The sequence below is a fragment of the Hemicordylus capensis genome, chromosome 2, assembly GCF_027244095.1.
Source record: "Hemicordylus capensis ecotype Gifberg chromosome 2, rHemCap1.1.pri, whole genome shotgun sequence".
Classification (NCBI taxonomy): Eukaryota; Metazoa; Chordata; class Lepidosauria; order Squamata; family Cordylidae; genus Hemicordylus; species Hemicordylus capensis.
Window position 1 is genome coordinate 133,512,423 of NC_069658.1, and position 23,667 is coordinate 133,536,089.

General features: G+C 45.0%; 1 protein-coding gene and 1 long non-coding RNA gene across 7 annotated transcripts in view; one reads left to right on the forward strand and one right to left on the reverse strand.

Annotated features, from left to right (window-relative positions):
* PALM2AKAP2 (PALM2 and AKAP2 fusion) overlaps nucleotides 1–23,667 on the reverse strand; it is a 392,130-nt gene that overhangs the window by 224,538 nt on the left and 143,925 nt on the right. The window lies entirely within an intron of this gene.
* LOC128342266 (uncharacterized) lies at nucleotides 14,520–17,836 on the forward strand. Its single transcript, XR_008314877.1, has 4 exons — nucleotides 14,520–14,863; nucleotides 14,966–15,041; nucleotides 15,309–15,469; nucleotides 17,634–17,836. It is a non-coding gene; the product is annotated as an uncharacterized LOC128342266 (long non-coding RNA).

The following is a 23,667-nucleotide window of genomic DNA, read 5'->3' on the forward strand; positions in this document are numbered from 1 at the left end:
ATTCACGGAGCACCTGAGGGGGAATACAGAAAGTGAATACACAGCAGTGGGATAATAGGCCATGTATGGAATATATTGAACTGATGTTATCAAACTATATGGTGGAGCAAGACTTAAAAGTGAATGCATTTGGGTTCTTCTTTCTTTAATAGGAGAAAACATCAGCAGAAATGTAAACAGGAGCAGTGCCAGTGTGTTTAGACTGTGTTGTTCTAGATATATGTTTACTTTGTGTTGTTCTAGATCAAGGATTCTCAACGTTGGGTCCCCAGATGTTTTTGGACTTCAACATCTATAATTCCCAACCAAAGGCCACTGGGACTGGGGATTATGGGAGTTGGTACAAAAACATCTGGGGATCCAACGTTGAGAATCCCTGTTTTAGATCATTACAACTGGTGCAGAATGCGGCAGTCAGACTGGTCTCTGGGACAACACAAAGAAACTACCCTCCGCCCCTGATCTGTATTGGGTGTGATATGTTTCCAAGAAAAATATAAAGTGCTGGTTATTACTGCCTATAAAGCCCATGACAGCTTGGGTCCAGGGTATTTAAGAGAGCACTTTCTTTGTCATGAACCCTGCCCCCTATTAAGATCATTTGGGGAGGCCTGCTTACAGTTGCCACCGGCTTGTTTGGCAATGACTCTCTATGGCTGCCCCATAGAATGCACTCCCTGACAAAATAAGAGTTTCTCTATTTCTGGCTGCCTTTAAAAATACCCTTAAGATGCACCTGTTTTTTCAGGCTTTTAGTTTAAAATATTTAAAAACTATTTTAATTGTTGTTTCCACTCAATAAAAATGTTCTAATTGTTTTTATTCTGTTTGTATGGTTGCATTTTTAAACCATGTACACCGCCTAGGGATACATTTATCAGGCAGTCTATAATTTAATTAAATTTAATTATTTAATTTATTTATTTTTAAATTTCTATACGACCTTTCATTAAAACAATATCAAGGCGGTTGACACAAAAGTTAAAACAAGACTACAAAAATTACAGAATTAAAATATGAGCTAGAATATAAAAATACAGATCTGATTAAAAGATTAAAAAACAAGCGCAATATAACCATACAAGATACAAAGCAGCAGCAATAGGAATAATCATATAAAAGCATGGCAAAAAGCCAAGATTTCACATGCTTTCTAAAAACTTTGATGGAGACTGAGGAACTGATGGCCACCGGGAGAGCATTCAAAAATCTGGGGGCAACAACTGAGAAGGCCCTGTCCCACATGCATGGCAGCCGAGCCTCCCTCATTGTCGGCACCCAGAGCAGAGGCCCCCAATGACCTCGACAAGTGGGCAGCAACCTTTGGGAACAAGCAGTCCCTCAGGTATCTAGGCTCAAACTGTTAAGAGCTTTAAAGGTCAAAACGAGCACCTTGAATTGGACCCAGAAACAAATTGCCAGCCAGTGCAGCTCTTTCAAAATGGGTGTGATGTGATCCCAGCAGGCAGATCCAGATAAAATCCTAGCTGCCGTATTTTGCACTAGCTGCAGTTTCCGAATATTATTCAAGGGCAGCCCCACGTAGATTGCATTACAGTAATCCAGCTGTGATGTGACTAAGGTGTGGGCAGTTGTGGCCAGATCTGCCTTCTTGAGAAAGTGACGCCACTGGCACACTACCCGAAGCCGTGCAAAGCTTCCAAAAGCAGATCCAGATCCAGAAGTACCCCCAAGCTGCATACTTGCTCTTTCAAGGGGAGTGCAACCCCATCCAGAACTGGTAGAATCTCCTCAACCCGATTGGCTCTCCTACTGACCAACATTACCGCCATCTTTTCCAAATTCAATCTCAGTTTCTTAGCCCACATCCAACCCAGCATGGCCTCCAACCCCCGATTCAGGACATCCACTGCCTTCCCAGGATCAGGTGATAAGGTGAGATAGAGCTGAGTGTTGTCTGCATATTGCTGACAACAAGTCCCTGGAAGACCTCTCCCAGAGGTTTCATGTAGTTGTTAAACAGCATGGGGGACAAAACTGAACACTGTGGGACCCCACAGGCCAGTGGCCATGAAGCCAAGCAGTAGTCCCCCAGCACCACCTTCTGGACCTTCTCCCCAAGAAAGGACAAAGCAACTCCAAAGCAGCATCTCCAATTCCTATACTCAAGAGGCAGTCCAGAAGGATACCATGGTCGATGGTATCGAATGCTGCTGAGAGGAGAGGAGAGCTGGTCTTTTGGTAGCAAACATGACTTGTCCCCTTAGCTAAGCAGGGTCTGCCCTAGTTGCATATGAATGGGAGACTTGATGTGTGAGCACTGAAAGATATTCTCCTCAAGGGAAGAGCAGAAGGTTCCAATTTTCCTCCCTAGCAACATCTCCAAGATAGGGCTGAGAGAGACTCCTGCCTACAACCTTGGAGAAGCTGTTGCCAGTCTGTGAAGACAATACTGAGCGAAATGGTCCTATGTTTTTGAAGTATATGGCAGCTTCCTATGTTCCTATGAGGTCAGCAGAACCAGAAGAGACACACCTCCCCTGTCAAGCTCCTGACATAGGTCATCCACTAGAGCGACCGAGACAGTTTTAGTCCCATATGCAGGGTGTAAACCATATTGAAAAAGATCTAGATAATCCACGTCATCCAAGACCCTCTGCAGCTACATATTTGATTTATTTATCAAACATGATAAATAAATAAATATGTCTTTTCAAAATATCAATTAATTCTTCTGTTAGCTCAAACATTTTTACCTTTAATAAGGCCTGTTCTCAAGATCACATGTTTATTCTCAATTAATCTAGACTAATTACAACTCCCTGATTCTGGAGTCATAGTCACTGATATAGATTTGAATAGCCCTGCATCATCGTTAGGGACCCACTACGGCTACAGTGCCACTTGAGAGTCAGTCCCTATGGTGTGGCGTGATGGGACTGCTGTGAAAAAACTTAAAATGGCTTCTGCGCAGTTGCAGATGGCTCCTTCCATTCCAAAGGTGAGCACTGGAAAGAAGGCTGCTCCTACCTTTTCTCTCCCCAGCTGTGTCCCTTCTCCAACCTGCTGTGGTAAGCAGGAATTTAGAGGCGTTGCATAGCAAATGGGCGGGGGGCTAGACAGTTACATTTGGAACAGGTGGGAGGAGCTTGAGCTCTCCTGTCTTCCACTTCAACAGGAAATTTAAAAATGCATGCTCAGTGTTGCAAGCTCTTTCTGTCCTCAGATGGAAAAATGACCACTGGAAAACATATTTTGGTGACGTCCGGTATGTGTGACCGGGGTCATTCATACGGTAAGTGTATGCCAAAAACGTTATGGTGCCTGTGTGAAGCATCATAATGTCAAAGCATTTGGGGTGGTCTCCATACCCTATGCCTGTAACCTTTGAACTGACCCTTTCTCTAAGAATCAGGAATCTAGTTTCATTCTTGTTGCAGAAAATGACTGGGTAGCATTTGCCGATGGAACAACCTTCTTAAAATACAGCATCCCCTTTTCTTGGTTTGGAATTGACATAAATCCTCTTAGATGGACTCTTGTCTTCCCAAGTCCTATTAAGCAACTGTGGCATTGATGCTTTTCCTTTCCCATTTCATCCGGCTTAGCCTCAAGGCTCCTGCATTTTTTCCTCTAAAGCCAGGATTGCCTCATTATCTACTTTTGTAGTTGTCTGGGAGAGAATATAACCAACCTGTTGCAGTTTTTCTTCTTCCCCTTTTTCATTCTCTGCAGGACTGGCTGTGTTGGATGCCTTTTGTTTTGAGAAAGGGTGACTGACAGCCCTTTCCCTTGTCCTCTCGGGATTATTGCTGATTCCAAAATGACATTTCTTCATGCACATATGCATAAGCATATTGTATGAATTGGTCACACACACACACACACACACACACACACACACACACACACACACACCCTGTATTTACCAAAAATGGAATCATTATCCAGGTATGTACATCAGATCCAGGTGTTACCAATAAAACATGTGTGAACATTTACAAAATGGGAGAACCCACACCCCAAAGCATAACATCTGAATGGACTCTTAGAGGCTATTCATATGTGTGTGCAAAATGGGGCCAAGGGAGCCCAGCCTGGTTTTGCACACATGTGTGAACCACCAGGATCGGGCTGATCCTGGTGGCACCATGGCGGCAAACCCGCCTAACTAGCTACCCTTAAAAACGAGGTTAAGGGATTGAGTGCTCCCTTAACCCTGTTTTTCTGATCATCTGGAAGCCGTGGCTGTTTGCAGCCGTGGCTACCAGACTGCGGGGAGCCCAGGGAGGGGAGGGGGGATCCCCATGATAAACCATGCACTTGCACGGTGCATCCTGGTATTTCCAGGGACAGGGACAACACATTCTGGCCCCCTCCCCTCCCCGCTGCCTGGGCATGCGGGGAACCATCTGGACATGCGGTGAGCATGCCCAGCAACGCCTGATGGATTATCTCTGGTGAAGGTTGGTTTAACCCACCTTCCCCGCAGTCCATTCTGGAGCCCTTCTCACTGCTCGTGAGACGAGGCTCTTAGTATTATGGAGTGGCTGTAACTAATATCCAGATTTGGGCAGAGCTAAAACAACATGTATGACCCGGTCAAAGTTAAACATTTTAGATCCAATTCATTGCAATGGGAGCAGGGGCGCACCTAGGCAAAACTGGTGCCCGGATGCCCTTTCCGTGAGGTCCCCCCCCACCGTGAGGCCTCCCTGCATCTGGGGGAGGGGGGCTCCTGCCACCACCCCACACCTGCCTCGCTGCTGCCCTGCCATGCCAAACAATGGTTATCTTACTTTAGTTCCTTTACTTTAGCTGCCAATGTGTGGGGCAGGGTGAGGGGTGAGTGGAGCAGGCCTCCCCCCGCCCCATGGTGGTGGTGTCTGGAGTGGCCGCTGGGCCCGCCTGTCCTTACAAACTGCAAGGTGCTCCTTTCTGTGCAGGCTCACTGGAGCTCCTCACAGTTTGCAAGGACCGCTGGGCAGGGACAGGCAGGCAGGCCCAGCAGCCATTCTGGCCACTGCCACCACGGGGCAGGGGGAGGCCTGCTCGGCTCACCCCTACCCCACACATTAGCAGCTAAAGTAAAGTAACTAAAGTAAGATAACCGTGGTTTGGCAGGGCAGTGGGGGGCAGCAGGTGCCCCCCGGAGGCCCCCCAGTCCATTGGACGCCTCTGGACCTTGGAGGCCACAGGCCAGGCCCCCAAGGTCCGGGGCTTAGAGCGCCTCTGAATAGGAGAGTTAATTTGGCTGGCTTGTGCCCATCAGAGATGGTTCTGTCGCAGAAAATGATTTTTTTCCCTGGCTAGGCTGCTGTTTGTAGGGGCCAGAAAAGCCATTGTTGTAAGAGAGCTGTCTTTCCCAGGGTACATTACAGCAAGCTTGTGATAAAGATGCAAGGATAGGGATCAGTGGAGTGCTATGTCTTCCCCATCCCCTCCCTCTCCCCTCTAGCCTGGAAACCAGTGGGCATGCTTTTGCTCTAGCTTAGTGGGTGAGAAAGCTATGACAAGACTGCCTGAAGGGACATTTTGCATTTGGGTTCTGATGTGTCGGTCATGAACGTTCTGGGCCGCCTCTCGAGTATGGGAGTCGGAGGTACTGCGTTGCAGTGGTTCTGGTCCTTTCTTGAGGGGAGGGTCCAGAAGGTGGTGCTGGGGGACTACTGCTCGGCTCCGTGGCCATTGGCCTGTGGGGTCCCGCAGGGTTCGGTCTTGTCCCCCATGCTGTTTAACATCTACATGAAACCGCTGGGAAAGGTCATCCGGGGACTTGGACTGAGTTGTCAGCAATATGCGGATGACACTCAGCTCTATCTCTCCTTGTCACCTGATCCTAGGGAGGCGGTGTATGTTCTGAATTGGGGATTGGAGGCCATGATGGTTTTGATGTGGGCTAATAAACTGAAATTGAATCCAGACTAGACGGAGGTACTGTTTGTCAGTAAGGAGAGCCAATCGGGATGAGGAGATTTTACCGGTTCTGGATGGGGTTGCACTCCCCTTGAAGGAGCAAGTACGCAGCTTGCGGGTACTACTGGACCCGGCTCTGCTTTTGGAAACTCAGGTGGAGGCGGTGGCCAGGGGTGCCTTTGCACGGCTTCGGCTGGTGCACCAGCTGCGTCCCTTTCTCGAGAAGGCAGATCTGGCCACGGTTACCCACGCCTTAGTCACGTCGCGGCTGGATTACTGTAATGCAATCTATGTGGGGCTGCCCTTGAAGAATATCCGGAAACTGCAGTTAGTGCAATACGCGGCAGCTAGGGTTTTATCTGGAGCTGCCCGATGGGAGCACATCACACCCATTCTGAAAGAGTTTCACTGGCTGCCAGTTCGTTTCCGGGTCCAATTCAAGGTTGCTGCCCACTTGACAAGGTCATCTGAGGGGGCTCTGCTCCGAGTGCCGACAATGAGGGAGGCTCGGTTGTTGTGCACCCAGGACAGGGCCTTCGCTGTTGCTGCCCCCAGACTCTGGAATGCTCTCCCAGTGGCCATTCGCTCCTCAGACTCCATCACAGTTTTTAGAAAGCTTGTTAAATCTTGGCTTTTTATCCAGGCTTTTACATGATTGTTTTTATTGTTGCTTCTATGTGTTTTTACCCGTGTATAGTTTTTTATGCTTTTATTTTATAGATTTTAAATTTGGGTTGTTTTTATATTTTTTGCTTAATATTTTTATTGTCATTTTATTGTATGTTTTTTAACTTCTGTAAACTGCCTTGAGATTGTTTTTAATGAAAGGCGGTATATAAATCAAACAATAAAAATAAATAAAAATGAAGTGTACCCATAAATATACACTGGTCTCATGGCATGGTCTGAAGGCCCATGAAACAGCCACCTTCGAGAAAAGATGCAGGTCTGGGTCCGGCCAAAGGGAGACCAACTGGGAACACCACAGTTACTGTCTCAAATTCTAGCACAGAATAAAACTGGGATATAAATGTTATAAACAAATCATGGCTCTCTCCTTTGCCATACACTTGTGGCAATGAGGGGAGAATTGGGCCAGTGCTACCTTCATTTTAAAAGAAGAAGCCATGATTTATAGACATGTGCTCCATTCATACTCAGCGTGATAGGCAGCAGCCATAATTTCGAAGTCATATTTGAGCAGAGTTCTGTGAGGAGAGATTCTCAACATTCTCCCCACCACCCCCGCCACACACACACACACACACACATTGTGTCTGTAGGTACTGCCCCTTCCTTTATAAGTGCCATTAGGACATTTTTGTCCCCTAAACATATTTAATACAAATACTAAGCATTTGTACAGTGCTTTTGAGTATTCAGAAGAGTCCACAAGCATATCTCACTACAATCCTTACAGCAGTCAGTGTTCTTCACTATTTTTCAAGTGGGGGACATTTGGGCAAAAAACCTTCAATGTGAGAGCCATTTTCCCTCTGCATGAGAGCCACAGTACTGCACTTTCTTCAGTGCTAGGAGGGCCCTTTATGAGAGAGAGAGAGAGAGAGAGAGAGAGAGAGAGAGAGAGAGAGAGAGAGAGAGCCCTCTCTTAAGAGCTCTAGGAGGAAAGCACTGAGAAGGACTACGCTTCCCAGCACTCCATGCACGCCTTCCAAGATGGTGCAGGGACTCAGGAAGGCTGGGTTTCCCTTAAAAGAGAAGTGCAGCTCTGGCACTGGGCAAAGTGCAGCACTACACTGTAGGAATGGTCAGCTCCACACGGTAGCAGGGAGACTGTGCAGAATACAGTCTTCAGATTCAGCTGTAGCATCACACAGGCTCCTTAAACAGTTAATCAGGGAGCAGCACTTAGGGTTGATGGGAGCTGCCACAGGCCCCTAGGCCTTACGACCTTACAGCAACCCTATTTAAGGCAAGTCTGTATCATTACGGACATATTGTAGATTGGAGGCCCACCCCAGGCTGAGAAACAAAGGGACTGATTGCCTAAGCCATCTAGTGAGTTCATGACAGAAGAAAGATACAAACCAGGGGCTTTATGATAAGTAGCCCAGTCTTTTAGTCACTACACCACGATGTATCATAAGAGTCCCAAGACTCTTGAACTCTTTACTAAACATTGCCTTCAGATGCTCTTCCTTTTCTATGCTATCAAGGGAGATTGGTTGTAGGGATGTGCACGAACCTGTTTGGAGGCCCTTTTATGGGCCTCCAAACAGGTTTGAAAGATCGGCAGTTCAGCCAGTTCGAAGGCGGGGGGGGGGGAATACATTTAAGTGTGGGAGAGGGTGCTCTTACCCCTCCCGCTGTGTTTCCCCCACCAGCATTGCACTTTAAAAGGGACCGGTGGGGTGGCAGGGTACTTACCTGCCACCCCATTGCATCGTCGGATCGCAAGTACCCAGCGTGTGTGCACACACTGGGTGTGTGCACATCGGTGCCGGAGGGGGAAACGTGGCAGGAGGGGTAAGATCACCCTCCCCTGCCCTTAAAGGTATCCCCCTCCACCCACAAGCCACCCCCGCCAGTTCCGTGAACATCCCGAATTGGTTGTCATAGAGAAGTGGGGAGCCTGTTCAGCTTCGAAGACCACACTGGGAATACATCAGGCACAAGGCTATTGCTGAGTTCCAGATCAAATTAATGTAATTAATGCAATCTATATTAATATAGATCATTGATATAGTCATCATTAGTTTCTAATTATTATTAATTAGTACAGACTGCTCATTACCACTCTCTTTAAAGCTGAACAATGGGTACTAAATCACAGTTGGGAATACACTTGGTATACCGCACTTAATCTGCAATGCAATTTTCGGAATTCAGCCCTTAGGGGGAAATATATGTATCTTAGCTGTTCTAAGAACTGAAGAACATATGAACAGCCTCGCTGGATCAGGCCCAAGTCCCATCTAGTCCAGCATCCTGCTTCACACAGCGGCCCACCAGATGCCTCTAGGGAGCTCACAGTCAAGAGGTGAGGGCAGGGCATGCCTTCTCTCTTGCTGTTGCTCCTCTGCAACTGGAAGGACATAATGAATTGTATTTACCCTCATCCCTGCCCCCTTCTTATAATCTTTTAATTTTTTCCAAGCAAGCCTGAAAGGATATATCCATGGAAAATTAAAACTAGCTAATAAATTATTTTTGAAAAACAGATATTCATCTCCTGTATCAAATTGTATTTGCTGCAGTTTTGATATCACTTAGAAATTCTACTGTCTTGGGGTGGGGGGAAACTGTATAGTGTAACACATTGAGGGCCTAGTGCTTTGTTGTGGATATGCTATAAATAGAGTAAGACGCAGCAGGAAGTAGAAATCATTTTAAGGAATTTGCATCATATGCCTTTGGTATATGCGAGGAATGCGCAACACAAGTTAGCTTTTTCCAAAAAGTCATTCTGGATCTGCAGTGCAACATAGTGGCAATTTAAAAGCTTATTTTTCTAAAGAAGAGTGGGGGAAGCACTCGTCAGCAGGATTAAGAGGTGTATATTTAGCCAGAGCATTTGTAATCAGGACCATGAGCACAATATGTGAATTCAGTATGCTACAATAAGGCAATGTACTGAGTGCTAGCACACTGAACCACATTCTGTGCTTATGACAGTGTCCATAGCCCTATATTGCCATGATAAAGGACCATTTCACACATTAAAGGTAAAGTGTGCCCTCAAGTCAATTTCGACTCCTGGTGCCCACAGAGCCCTGTGGTTTTCTTTGGTAGAATATAGGAGGGTTTTACCATTGCCTCCTCCCACACCTTTCAGCATCTTCCTATATCGCTGCTGCCTGATATAGGTGTTTCCCATAGATACCTGGGAAAGATATGGGAAAGATACCAGCGGGGATTTGAACCGGCAACCTTCTACTTGTTAATCAAGAATTTCCTCGCTGCGCCACTTAAAGTGGTACACAGCACTAAACCTAGTTTTGCCATGAAGCACATGCTCATCAGGGAGGTACAGCCAACTCAAACTCCTTGATGAGTATAACTTGATACACATGTTTCACAAACTCGCATTATACAAGTTTAGGTGTGGAACTAGGAACACATTGGGGGCAAGCTACGTAGGATGTCAGGAGATCCACCATCAGTCTCCTGGCTATATTATTATTTCTTGTTTACACAGTCAGACAGTTGCTATTGACTGGTTTGTTTTATCCAGACATCGAGTCCTTCCCAAAGACCTGGGATGGCTGAATTTTTATCATCAATACTGTTGGTTATTATAGATAACATCACAACATATAGGCTGTTCCCAGTAAAGCTGCTTTTTGTAATTGGCTGCTGGTGATTTCTGTGGCCCCTATGGTGTTGAGGTGCTCTTCAAGTTGTTTTGGAATTGCACCTAGGGTGCCAATTACCACTGGGATGATGATGATGATTGAAAATGCAGGCTTGGGTGTGGGCACACATCTGACAGAAGCAGCAGAATGTGCAGAGGGGTGTTTTCCTTGTGGACTGTTTTTGTGATCAATATCCTCCTCCCACCCCCACTGCTTTCCTCCACAGGTTAAACACCCTCTTCTCCCAGCACAGATGTTCCAATGAAATTTGCAACCCCCTACATGCCTGCATTCTTCCCCTAAAGTCAGGATATTGATCATGGATATCCCAATTACCTGTGTAATTTAAGTATTATAAGGTGCACGAGATAGAACAATAGGTAAAAAGAATGCTTCGCATGTTGCTCAGGTCCTAAATAGAACTCATGTTGAAAGAAAACTTAAATAAAGAGACAATTTGAAGATAAATAGAAACAGAGTGCTTGCAATTCAAAAAGGCATCTGTAAAGCAGACTCTCCTTGCTCATTCTTTCTTTTGTTGTCTCCCTCCCTCTGTGTCCATTGCTGCTGTTTCGGAGGGTCAGAGGAGAAGTAGAGAAAAAGGCAGCACTTTCCATGCTTCTTAAAGAAATACTAGCAAAAGCTAAATGCCCTTTGACATGGAGAGCACACCAAATGTGGAGGTCAGCCTTTAGTGTTGCTTTTGGATGTAAGCAACAGCTCATTAGGATAAGCAACTCCTTTCAGTTGATGAAGATAATCTGCTTCAAAAAAGAGGTGGAGCTTGCATGCGTTTCTAATTTGGTTTTGAAAACAAAACGATAACATGAAAATTAGCCAGCATTTTTTCTTTAACATATATGCCAATGAGCACATACAAAACAAATTCATTGGTAGTACTCTGATTTTACATCCTAGTTTTAGAATGAATCTATCATAGGGCCTATCTGCAAACAAACTGATATGGGATTTATACTACTTTGCCTGTAATGGCTTCCCCCAAGGAATTCTGGGAATTGTAGCTTAGCGAGAATGTCCAGAATTCTGTTAGCAATTTCTAGTGTGCCTCACAAAACTTAAATATAGTTCTGAGGTTTCCTGGGGATTAGAAATGACTATAAACCAGATTGCATTTGTGGTACTAATATAGCTATAATAATATAGCCATTATTGTTTGTATATCCTGACCCTAAACCTGCATATTCAGAAAAGTCCCACAGAACGCAGTGAGACTTGCAAGTAAGCGTGCATAGAATTTCAGCCTTAGCTGCATTAAGAAAGTTTTATACCAGAAAAAAGCCCTAACTTGGGGCTTTTAGCATTGCCCAACTTGTCCTTTTAATTCCAATGAGACTACTTTGAATAATTTTCCTCATCATGTCAACCTTGATTTTGATCCTAAAACCCTTACTTGTAAGTCATATTGGTTTTAGAAATTTATTTCAAATTCAGTCTCTTGGGACTGCATCCTCAGTCAGTGAAATAACACCATTAATACTTCATGATAACAACTAAACAATGTGGGACACAGAATACTGACCCCCAAATCAACAATCTTAGTGAATAGAAGATGGTTGTGCAAAAATGGTGAAATGTGATGAATATTTCAAAAAGTATCAGCTCTTTGTTGCTGTTCTAATTGAAAGTGAAACCCAGATGTTACTTGACGTGAGCATCAAGTCTGGATACAAAATCCCAGTTAGGAGACCATGAAGCTATTCTGATGATCACTGAAAACAGGGCAAGGGGAGCCCAGCCTGGTTTTCAGTGATCGTCGGAACCACCGGGCTCGCGGGCGGGTGCAGTGGTTCCATGGCGGCTAGCAAGCCTGACAACCCCTCGTGTGAGAGCCTAAGCTGCTTGCAGCCATGGCTGTCACACTCGGGGTGGGGGGGGGAGAGGGGAAGGAGGACCCCAGGAAGGCATGGTGCCTTCCTGGGGTTCAGGGGGCCGGAGTGCCACACGGCAGCACTCCCCTTCCCCTGATCTCTGGAGCTCCCAACGGAGCCACAGCTGGGCGTGGGAGCGCCCGACTGGAGCAGCCACTCGTCTGGGCAGCTGATCCGGCCACCCAGCAATGAGCAACCCACTCTCCCCGCACGAACCCTCCTGGTGCTTCACACTAATTGTGTGGAGTGCTTCCATAAGTAAGAGGGATTCACCCTTTTCTTTCTTTGGAAAAGGATAATGTATGAAAAGCTCACTCTCAGAATAGTTATTGTCACTGCTCATCCTTTGGATGCACCCAACTCTAATGCTGCTGTTGCTTTCAGGTTGCACTGACTGGATTCGCTCAGAAGCTGGAAGCATGGCAAGGGGCAGAATTCCCTCCTAGCAAGCCAGAGAGGCTTGGCTTTCAGGGGGTAGTTGTGTGCCACACCATGCAGTTGCACAGAGCAAACCTCACCTCTGGTAGTTTTCCTTTGTCAGAAGATGCTTTCAAGAGAGACCCATTTGTGCTTCCTTTGTACTACATAAACATGAGCTGGCAGAATACTTATCCATGAGATTTCTGCAGCATAACTTTGATTTCTATCTTCTACAGGGCACTTGCCTTTTATAAAAAGCAACATTCCCAACACCTATCATGGCCCAGTAGCTCCTTATCATGCCGTATCAGCTCTGTTCTATCAACCTATCACTAGAGACATCCTCATACATTTTCACTGGAGAGTAGATAGCCCAGTCTATCTACTCTCATTTTAGATTCCTGATTTTGGATGTCCCCCAAAGCCAAAAGGGGCAGTTAAGGATGAGAAACTGCCAAGAGTGCCACTGTTTATATACAGAGGTCATGCACACGAACTCATGCCATTGCTCACTGAGGTCAAGACAGAAGCTCACCTGCCTTCCCCAGCAGACCAGTGGTGGAGTCTTTGCCTTCTCTGTGCCGCTAGGGATGTGCACGGAATCATGGCAGGGAGGCTTGGAGGCAGTGGGGGTCTCCCTTTAAGAGTGGGGGAGGGTACACTTACCCCTTCCACCACTTTCCCCCTGCCGGTGTCCGGTATTTCTTAATGCCCATCGGGGCGGCAGCATACCTCCCTGCCTCTCCGTTGCCCTCATCTTCTGGATAGGACTGGAAGTCGCCGACACACCTGCACATGCCGGCAAAGACATGCGTGTGCCTGACATGTGTGCGCCTGTGCCGGTGCTCGCAGGTGCGCTGGCAACTTCTGGTCATATCTGGAAGACGAGAGCAACTGGGCGGCAGGGAGGTACACTGCCACCCTGATGGGCATTAAGAAACATGGACCCCGGTGGGGGGAAAGTGGTGGGAGGGGTAAATGCATCCTCCCTGCTCTTAAAGGGAAACCCCCCGCTGCCTTTGAACCAGCGGAACCACCGGTTCAGCACACATCCCTACGTGCCGCTTGCTTTCACAAGTGGCAGTGCAGCGAAGGCAAAAGCTGGGAGCAGGAGGATATGTGTCCACATTATTATTAGTGTGTGGCCGCTCCTCCCCTGCAGCTTGCTGCTGGAAATGGTAGCGGGCCGGGGGGGGGGGCAGCCTTTTAACCCGGTGGCAATGGTTCTCGTGATCCGGTTTTAAAAGTCTGGCTGGCGGGGGCAGAAACACAGGGATTGGGAGTGATCCCAGCACTCCACACGAGCAGCCCAACCCAGCCTCGGCTGCCCTAGCCTGGTTTGGGCTCCTCATGTGAATAGCCTCATAGTTGTGCTCACTTCTTGCACAAGTGCTGAAAATTGCTAGTAGTAATACTAAAGGATTCTGTTTGCTTTAGATGATAGGACTAAAGACCTATGGTGTCTTTGTAATACTTGTCTCTTTAAGGAGACTTATGGTGTCTTTGTAATATTTGTTTTATTTACAAATATACAAACAGAGCATTCTGGAAGCAGACAGAACCTCAGAAAACAGGTGATAGATCTCTGATTTTCAGGGAGAGCATCTGCACCTCAACATACTTCACCTTCAGACAGCTCACAGTACAACACTCTGGCTGACATTTCGTTCAGTGTTAGAACTGCATCACAGGAGCTGTGTTGGTGGAAAGCTCAGGAAAGCAGCTCCACACAGAGTGTGGCTGGACAGGGAAATGGAAGTGGAGGAGAGTGTGGAGAGATTTTTACTGTGCTTTCCTCCCTCCTAAAGGACAGTTTGACTTGTGGGCTGTGCATCCCTCAAGGACATATTTCTGAAGTCAAAAAGTCCTTTTGGAGGAAGGAGAGAGCAGCAAGAATCATCCCCCCATCCCTCACATTTCCCTGCTTGGTAGCATGTTTTGTGGAGCTGTGATGTTGATTTTTTTTTTTTTTTGGCGGGTGGGGGTTGAAATCTGTTCATATGCAGCTCAAATCAAGGCTTGAGATTCCTTTGAGATTTGGCCATACACCCCAAAACAGGCAGCAGCCACACTGGCCCTGATGTGACATCATTGCTGCTGACTTGCTTTGAGGCCAGATTATTCCAAATATGGAGAGTGAGGCTTCCTGCAGTAATCTGACCAACCCCTGCTGTGATTTTGAAAAATCCAGAAGCTACAAGTGGTGTATAGTACCAATATGCTAAAGCACAACAAAAAGCACACTGGGAAAAATATTTGCACATGTACCTAAAGAGAAGAAGTGACAGAAAGCTTGGGTAGATGCAGTGAGAAAAGTTGTTCAGTGAGAAATCCCTGATTGTGTGTCAGGACCATTTCAATGTCAGTACAAATACATTATAACATCTTCATTATCTTCCAATATTGTATTTTTATGTATATTTTTATTTATTTAATTTTCCTTCCTCTCTCTCTCTCTTTTAGAATGGAGCAACCGTGTGCAGAAGGGGTGTGTGAACAATTTCATAGGAGTGGAGATGAGTGGGGTGAAGACCACAAGGTTAGTATAAGAACTGGTTATATAACTCAAAAACTCCCCTCTCCCAAAAACCATCTTCTTACATGGCATAAGGAGAAAATAGTTTTATTGGATTTTTTCTCCACCTTAAAAAAAGGAGGGGTCAGTATGTAGAGAAGGGGGGGTGGGTTAACAGTGCCTGTTTCCTGCTTTTTCTTCTTCTTTGGTCTTTTTACCATAGAAACATCATGAGGAGAAGGGGGATGAACAGTGCCTGCTTCCTTCTTCTTCTTTTTTGGTCTTTTTCAGGCCTGGAGCTCTCTGTTTAACAGCTGGATGGTAGGCAGAAACTTATTAGATGTAGCTTCCCTGAGCATCTGAAGATGGGAACTTCACCAGTTGAATTTCTGGCTGCTCTGCAGCTGAAGTACAGGCCAAATACCAACAGGTTCTGCTTCCATCCTCTTACGGTAGGTAAACGTATACCTGTTGGGTGTTTGCCTATCATGCAGTTGTTGAACATCCTAGGCCCTCGGGTCCTTATAAGGAACTTAGCAGCTTATGAGGTACAAGGTTGGAGGGTTGTAAATGTTGGATTTTGTCTTTCAAAGTGCCAACAAAGGAAGCTACCCACTCCAGTTACAGAGTAGAGCGCAGAGTTCTGTTGCTGCAGTCATCTAAAGAACACGCATGGAGAATGTAGTAACAATCTAAACTAAATTGGCTTACTGGTGAAGTACATTCTGGAAAGTAAAGACCTAGTCCTGTCTAAAAGCTACATAATGGATAAGTGAGGAAAGGAAGTGGACTGATTCCCCATAGGAAATATCTGAGGAGTCAAGGCAAGGTACAAAGAGTAGAGGTAAAGCAGGGACAGGTAAGGAGGCCCTCACTAACGACCTCTGCTCCCAATGCCCCGAGTGGCCATTAGGATAGTCGGTGCAAAAGGTCGATGCACTGGAACTCCATCTCCAACAGTAAAAGTCAAATAGGAACACTAGCAGTTCTGAGGTAAAACGAAGGAAGAGGCCACTGTCACAGCTAAGGTGCCAAGGCCTATGTGATTGAGCCTGTTTTCCTATTTACCTCAGAGACATGAGTTAAATCATTTGTGTAACAATGGTTACCCTTTATTTTCAAGGGATTTCTCCTTCCCAGATGGGGGAGGGGCAGATTTCACCAGCCCTGACAGAAATTCTTCTCTAGGTTGAAAGACAAAAAGAGCAGGAAACAGGTACTGTTCAGCCCTGCCCTTACTTTATACAGTCACCCCCCCCCTTTTTATAAAGGGAGAAAAATGAAAAATATTTTCCCCTATACTAGCATGCCATGTAAGAGGGCAATATTTTTTGGGAGGGGAAATATTTTTGAGTGATAGAACCAGCCCTAATACTAATGAAGCTTGTGGTCTTCACCCCACTTATCTCTACTCCAACATAATCTTAATTGCCAGTAAAGAAACTTGTGATCGATCATGCAGGAATCCACAAATGGCAGATTTCCTGAATTTCCTGAAAATTCAGGAAAATTTGAAGTGAAAAAGAAATCCCTGAATTTCCTTTTACAAATCCTTTTTCAGTTATTAGTGAAAAACAAATCCACACAACTCAGTCAGTCTTCCCACAGAGATTAGAAGGCAGCAGGGAGGTTGAGAAGCATTGAAGTCATAATCATCTCAGCCAGTGGGAAAGTGTTTTTGCTCTGCCAGGGAAATGTGTGCATGCACCTAAAGAGAACATGCACCTAAAGAGAAGAACATGTACCTAAAGAACATGTATCTAAAGAGAATTGTACCCAAGAACATGTACCTAAGAACATGTCCCTAAGAACATGTCCCTAAAGAGAAGTTGTTAAAACAAACAACTTCTTGTAGGATGAAAAAAAATTGCAATATTACCTAATGGTAAGCTGCTTATTGGATTAATACCAGAGATGTGCACGAACCGGTCCAGAGGCCATTCTAAAGGTCTCTGAACCGGTTCAAAGGTGGCACTGGCTCAAAGGTTCGATGCCGGCGGGGTGCCTCTTTAAGGGTGGGGGAGGGTGCACTTACCCTTCCTGCTGCTTTCCCCCCACCGGCGCTCCATTTTTAGCAAAATCCATGGGGCAGCAGCATATCTTCCTGCCGCCCCTTCCCCCGTTCTTGGCTGCAAGTATTGCCTGTGCGTGTGCCAGCCACACACGTGACATGTGCACATACATGTTGCGCATGCAACGTGCGCATGCATGATAGGCACATGCACAGGCGTACTTCCGGCCACTTCCAGCCAAGAACGGTGGAAAGGGCAGCAGGGAGGTACACTGTTGCCCCATGGATTTTGCTAAAAATGGGGGGAAAGCAGTGGGAGGGGTAAGTACACCCTCCCCTGCCCTTAAAGAGGCACCCCCGCCAGCATCGAACTGCACTTCTGCATTTCTGTGCACATCACTAATTAATTCTACTAAAAATGCTATATGAAATTTAGGAGACACCCATTCTACACACACACCAAAATACTAAAATCTTTCCTTGAGCACATCCCAGTGTTAAAAGTAGTGCGTTCAGGATTTAATTTTAGTGGCAGAATTGACAAAATTCGGTATTTGTAGGATTTATTTATTTATTTATTTATTTATTTATTTATTTATTTAAAGATGTAATATACCGCCCAATCCACAGACTCAGAGTGGTGTACAAAACAAGAACAGCATCCAAGAGAAAGAAAGACAGAAAGAAAGAAAGAAAGAAAGAAAGAAAGAAAGAAAGAAAGAAAGAAAGAAAGAAAGAAAGAAAGAAAGATTTAAATGGCAAATGTCTGGTGGAAAAGAAGTCTTCAATAAAAAGGCTTAAAGGCAGACCGAATCGAGGGCGGGGGGGGGGGGGAGAATTCCAAAGTGAAGGGGCAGCAACAGAGAAAGCCTTTCCACAGGCCCTAGTACTACAAACCTCTCTGAGTCCAGGGATCAAAAAAAGGATGACCTGAGAAGATCTCACAGGACAGGGCAGGATGGGATTTTGTAGGCATCTACAAAATATATAATAGATTCTGACTGTTATTTCTAAACCTCAAGAATCACCAAGTTCTTTTGAATGATGACTAATTTTCATCCTCATTTCCATCATTTTCCAGTAAATTGCAACATTTACTAGGTTACACATTTATGTATCTGGAACAAACCTTATAACGTTTGTTTGAAATATACTACTAAATTTTATTTCCAAGCATCTTCCACAATTTAAAGGACTGAAATGTAACTCCTTTCCCATCATTTACTAATAAATGTTAATATTAACCAGGGCAGTCTACAAAAGTATACAAAATTATGAAAACATTAATTCAGGTTTTTATCTTGTGATAAAGGATTGTGTACACAGGACCTACTTCTTGTTTAAAATGGCTTTGGTCCATATAAACCTTATGACTTGAGAGACACTACTTTGTGTAATTTTCATTCCTTCCTCGAGAACATCAACACAAGTGACTGAACTTATCAACGTCTTTGTATTTTCTATGAGAGTATTATATTTCAGGGCTTAAAAACAAAGCCTTTTAAAAATAACACCCTTGAAGTGTTGAAGGGTGTTCTCAGCACTCACCCAAAGCACATGACTTTTACATTTCTTTTATCTGTGATAAAAACTTCAGCTGACTTTTATTGCATAATTATAGCCACACAAAAGCAACCACCAGGGATTTATATGTACACAGGCACGCATGTACCCGCGGAGACACACACACTTCAGGAAGTAATGCATCATTCACTACCTCACTACCACTTAATACAATCAAGAACCCCTGCTAACCTTTTAAAATAGTGGCTTTTTTATATTTAGCAGAGGGATGGCAATAGTCCCTAATCAACCCACCAAAGAATCTCTCCACTGGCTGTTGTGGTGCCTCTCTTGTATTTCTTTTTAGACTGTGAGACGCTTTTGGACAGGAAGCCACCTTCTAATTCCTTTAGTTTTGTAAATAGCTTTGAGAGCTTTTTTTGGTTTTAAAAAATATGGCCCGGTTCACACAATTGCTTAAATCTAGGTTTAATGTGGGTTACCAACATTAGCATGATTGTGTGAAATCACACCAAGGCGGGAATCTCAGATTCATCTTGGGCCATAACCCACTTTGGGGTGTGTGTGTATAAAATAATTGAAAATAATTGCCAGCACCTTTAAGCCTCTGTGAGTAGCTGTGCCCCACCTAACATCCTGTGTAGCAGCTACTTTGGCTCTGGCATTCACCTGTCCTTTTTGTGTGTACTTTGTTTCAATGTTTTTTGTATTGCATTTTATTGATTTCACTTCTAAGCTGCCCTGGAAACATTTATATTGATATGTAAATAAATATGTAAAACATTGACCTTGGCTATTATATCAATGTACTCTTCATTTCCGCATTGATTTTATGCAAGCACAGTGAAACAAAATGGTGTGTATGCTCAAGAGCACTTACACACTAGCCTCCTTTACACCGACTTTCACTTGTATGGTTGCCACTTTCTCTGTGGCCACTTTCACACAGATCACCAAGTATGTATAAACTCCTTGCCTGATGGTTCAGCTTCCTAGTGTGCTTACAAACCATACAAATGGCACTCAGCTTCTTCAGAGATCAGTGGCTTGTATGGTTGGTAGGCGTTCCAGGAAGTGGAGCCACATGGGTGGAAGTCTTTACACATAAATACTAGGAGTTGTATATGAGAGAAAGGAGGCTTAAGGGCTGTTTCACAGTTGTGTGAGTGGCCCACACAGGACTGCTACCAAGTGTACTCTTGAAAGGAACCTGCGGCTGCTGGCTAATCTCAGCCACTGGGTCACACTGGCATGAAGGGTACTCTGCATCACAAAGCCCTCCAGGTCACTGTGCTATATTTGCAGCTAAACCATACACTGGTCTGGTGGATCAGGCTGCCCCACACATCACAGATGTCACAAAGGCTGCCCATCTGATGTGAGATATCCATCCATGAAGGTAAAGATGGAATGTGATCTGCAAATCTAAGGTAAAGTAAAGTGTGCCGTCAAGTCGATTTCAACTCCTGGCGCCCACAGAGCCCCGTGGTTTTCTTTTGGTAGGGGTTTACCATTGCCTCCTCCGGCGCAGTATGAGAAGATGCCTTTCAGCATCTTCCTATATCACTGCTGCCTGATATAGTACCAGCGGGGATTCAAACCGGCAACCTTCTGCTTGTTAGTCAAACATTTCCCTGCTAAGTCGTTAGGTGGCAAAATCTGAGGTACCCTATTTTAATTTTAGTAATTACATGAGCCTCACTCCACATTTCCTCACTTTATCCTAAGCACCCACAAGCATGAAGAAATATGCACAGTCACTTCCCTCAGTTTGCTATATATAAGATAAAGAACACAAAACAGCAGGTGTGCCGGGAGTGTCAAATGATGTGGGATTTAGTCTCTTTAATATAAATATTTTGACATGACTTTTTATAAATTGATACTGGTAATGCTGTTCTGGGAATTTATGAATAAAAAATGAAGGCTGCCAACTTCTGAGATGAAAAAGACTTGTTCTTAGAAAGGAAGATGAGAGGGTGTAGAAGAGGCAGGGAAGGAATCCGAAGGAACTAGGGCTGACTAAGGGCAGAATTGGGTGGAATCACCGGGTGGTCAGCTGTGGAATGAGAGGACACAGTCTCTTGATTAATAGAGGAGGCAGATATGCCATGGGAAGAACTGGAGTGGCATCAAGAGCAAAATATTTTGCTGAGCCACCTCTGAATTTTCAGCTGCTGACACTGGTTAGCTGCCAGAATGCAGTGACACCAGTAATTAAACAATAATCAGTTAGTCATTAAGGTGTACTTGCAAAATAATGACCATTAGCAACAGTATGCAAAACAGTTCAGTGATATAAGTAGTTAAAAGGAGAAAAGTCTGTGATGAGGGTGTGTCTCTCGCACATGCAAATATATGGAGTCATCCATTCCACGGACCTACAAAGAAAAGCCCAGAGTATCAACAGTAGCATCCTGCTTCCCTTCTGCTAACCTGATTTTTCCTTAGAGATTTTGTTTGCACAACAAGCTTTTCATTACACAAAGTACCATGTGTCAAATTCTGCTTGACAAAAGGCTGTTTCATCCCATTGGGGTAATAAATTCCAAGGTTATTCCAAGTGCTCTTGTCCACTGCAGATCAAGCCAATCAGGAAACTTCTCGATCCATGGACTGTGTGCTCCCATTTATTGTTTCCCACCCTTCAGCGTTTCCTGCCATTGTTTTCGTGAATTTCTCTTAAGTGAATGGGATGTGCCAGATACGTTGAGTTGCCGCCCTTACCTTTTGCAGGGGAAATTTGGGGGAATGTTTAAGAGAAAGCCAAGAAGAAAAGCTGAGTGCTTCACTTTTGACGTAGCTTCATGAGGCAATTTCCCAAGACAGAGGCAGATTCTGGGAAGAGGGATTGGCAGTGATAAATGAAAGCAAGAAGCCAGCCAGCCAGCATTTGTTCCCTCTCTAGCCCATGCTCAGACAGATGAGACTGAAGGTTGGCTGTCAAATCAAATGATGAATGGATTTGCCTCCCTATCAGCAGAAAATGCTTACAGTTTTTTTTTTTAAAGAGCAGTGGCATGAAGCTACATATTCAGAATTTTATTATCAGTTCTAATAAATTTGATAACTCTCTAAGTTTTAAAAATAATTTCATGATGTGTTCTGGGATGGATATCTCTGCTTAACCATTTTGATTTCACATCAGACGTTCCCATATATGTTTTCTTTCCCCTAACCAAGTCCTAGCCACATAATGGTGCAGCAGGGAAATGACTTGATTAGCAAGCCAGAGGTTGCTGGTTCGAATCCCTGCTGGTATGTTTCCTAGACTATGGGAAACACCTATGGGAAACATCTAGCACTATGGGAAACACCTAGCAGTGATATAGGAAAGATGCTGAAAGGCATAATCTCACACTGCACGGGAGGAGGCAATGGTAAACCCCTCCTGTATTCTACCAAAGACAACTACAGGGCTCTGACTCGATGGCACTCTTCACCTTTACCTTTAACCAAGTCCTAAATATCCTTACTTGAAGGTAAATATTGTGGTGGGAGTACAGCACTGAAAGCTGTCCAACACCTGGAGAAGGATGTAGAGTCTTGAAGCACTGACTTGGCCCTTGCTTTCTCCTGTGTTCCCAGGATGGAGGGTGCTTCAGCTATGTAATCCTTGACAAATCTGCTGTCCTCACCAAGAGCCAAAGTAGACATTAAAATTGCAGATGGCAGCCACGTATCTGCCTCTCCTTCTGTAATACCTCACACAAACTACATCTTGATATTATGCTCTTCTGTGTTTCTTTTCTCCAGCTGCAGCAGCAGCAACTAATGATGCATGTTAGGGGCAAGGACATGTAGAACATTATGATGTCAGGGCACAGGTAAGCTGTACTAGATACTAGAGAGAAATCCTTAATCCCCTTTTGGACCTAATCTTGGTTAACATTACATATGATACACTGATCTTAATGGTGATCAGAGGTAGAGCCAGTCAGAGTTTGCAAGCAAGCATGGTTTAGATCATAGATGCAAATTCTGGATCGCAGATAAGTATGGTTGGCATTAAGGTTAATGAACATGAAATACTAGCCAATAAGGTGATTCTCACCACTGCAGGAGAGTGGGCTAAGCAAGCCTAGCCTGCTTTTCTGCAGTCATGTGCTGCAACGGGAGCCATGTGGATCCCAGCAGCAAACCACAGAAAGTACCCTCCCCCCGCTTAAACAAGGTTAGCGGAGCGAGCGCTATGCTAACCCTGTTTAGCGGATTGTGAGTTGCCATGGCACAGCTCCGCGCTGTGGCGACTCATGAGTAGACCCCCAACCAGGAGGCTACAACAAGCCTCTCTCGGCATGGGGGTCTCCCCAACATGCCATGCTGGGACCTCTGGGTGCCGGGCAGCCCCTGATCCCCACCGCCCTTACCAGCTCTGTGATGGAGCTGGTAGTCGTGTGGGTGGCCGATCCAGCTGCCCAGGGCTTGGTGCTGGATCATCTGCGGGGAGAGCAGGTCAAGCCTGCTCCCCCCACAGAAGCCCTGCAGGCTCTACACACAGATCGTGTGTAGAGCCTCATTGTTTCACTCCAACAAAAGAAATAGCCAAAAAAAAAAAAAGTTGCATGTAAGAGGAGGCGGAGAAAGGGTAAGGAGTGTAAATAACCACAGACATCCTTGGTTTTCTAACTATGGGTAAGAGATCAGACCATATTAAGTCTACACCGGGTCAAAGTAGACATAACAGACTTAAAGGTGAAAGTATAGCAAAAGAATATACTATTTCAAAGTTTGCCAAGTTGGAAGCCGTACATATCTATGGTTACAAAGACAGGAAATAAGGTCCAGAAACTGCATTTCTGATCCCTTGGCTCACATCAAATGAAGCTAACTCAGCTTGAGTTGAGTCATAACTGTCTCATCCCAGATGGCTTACAAACCAGAAATAAGGACAGCATGCTTAACAGTGTCATAATGTCAAAGTCTAAAAACAAAACACCACAGATAAAGTCCAAAAATCCCCTGATGCCTCATGGAAAGCTAGAATTAGGAGGATTGAAGTGTGGGAAGCATAAGGATTTCACATTGATTTCATACTGCAAGTTTCCAGTAAGACACAGCTGATGACTTCCTGTTTGAATGGCTTGGGTCTCTGTAGAGTCAGGGGAAATTCTT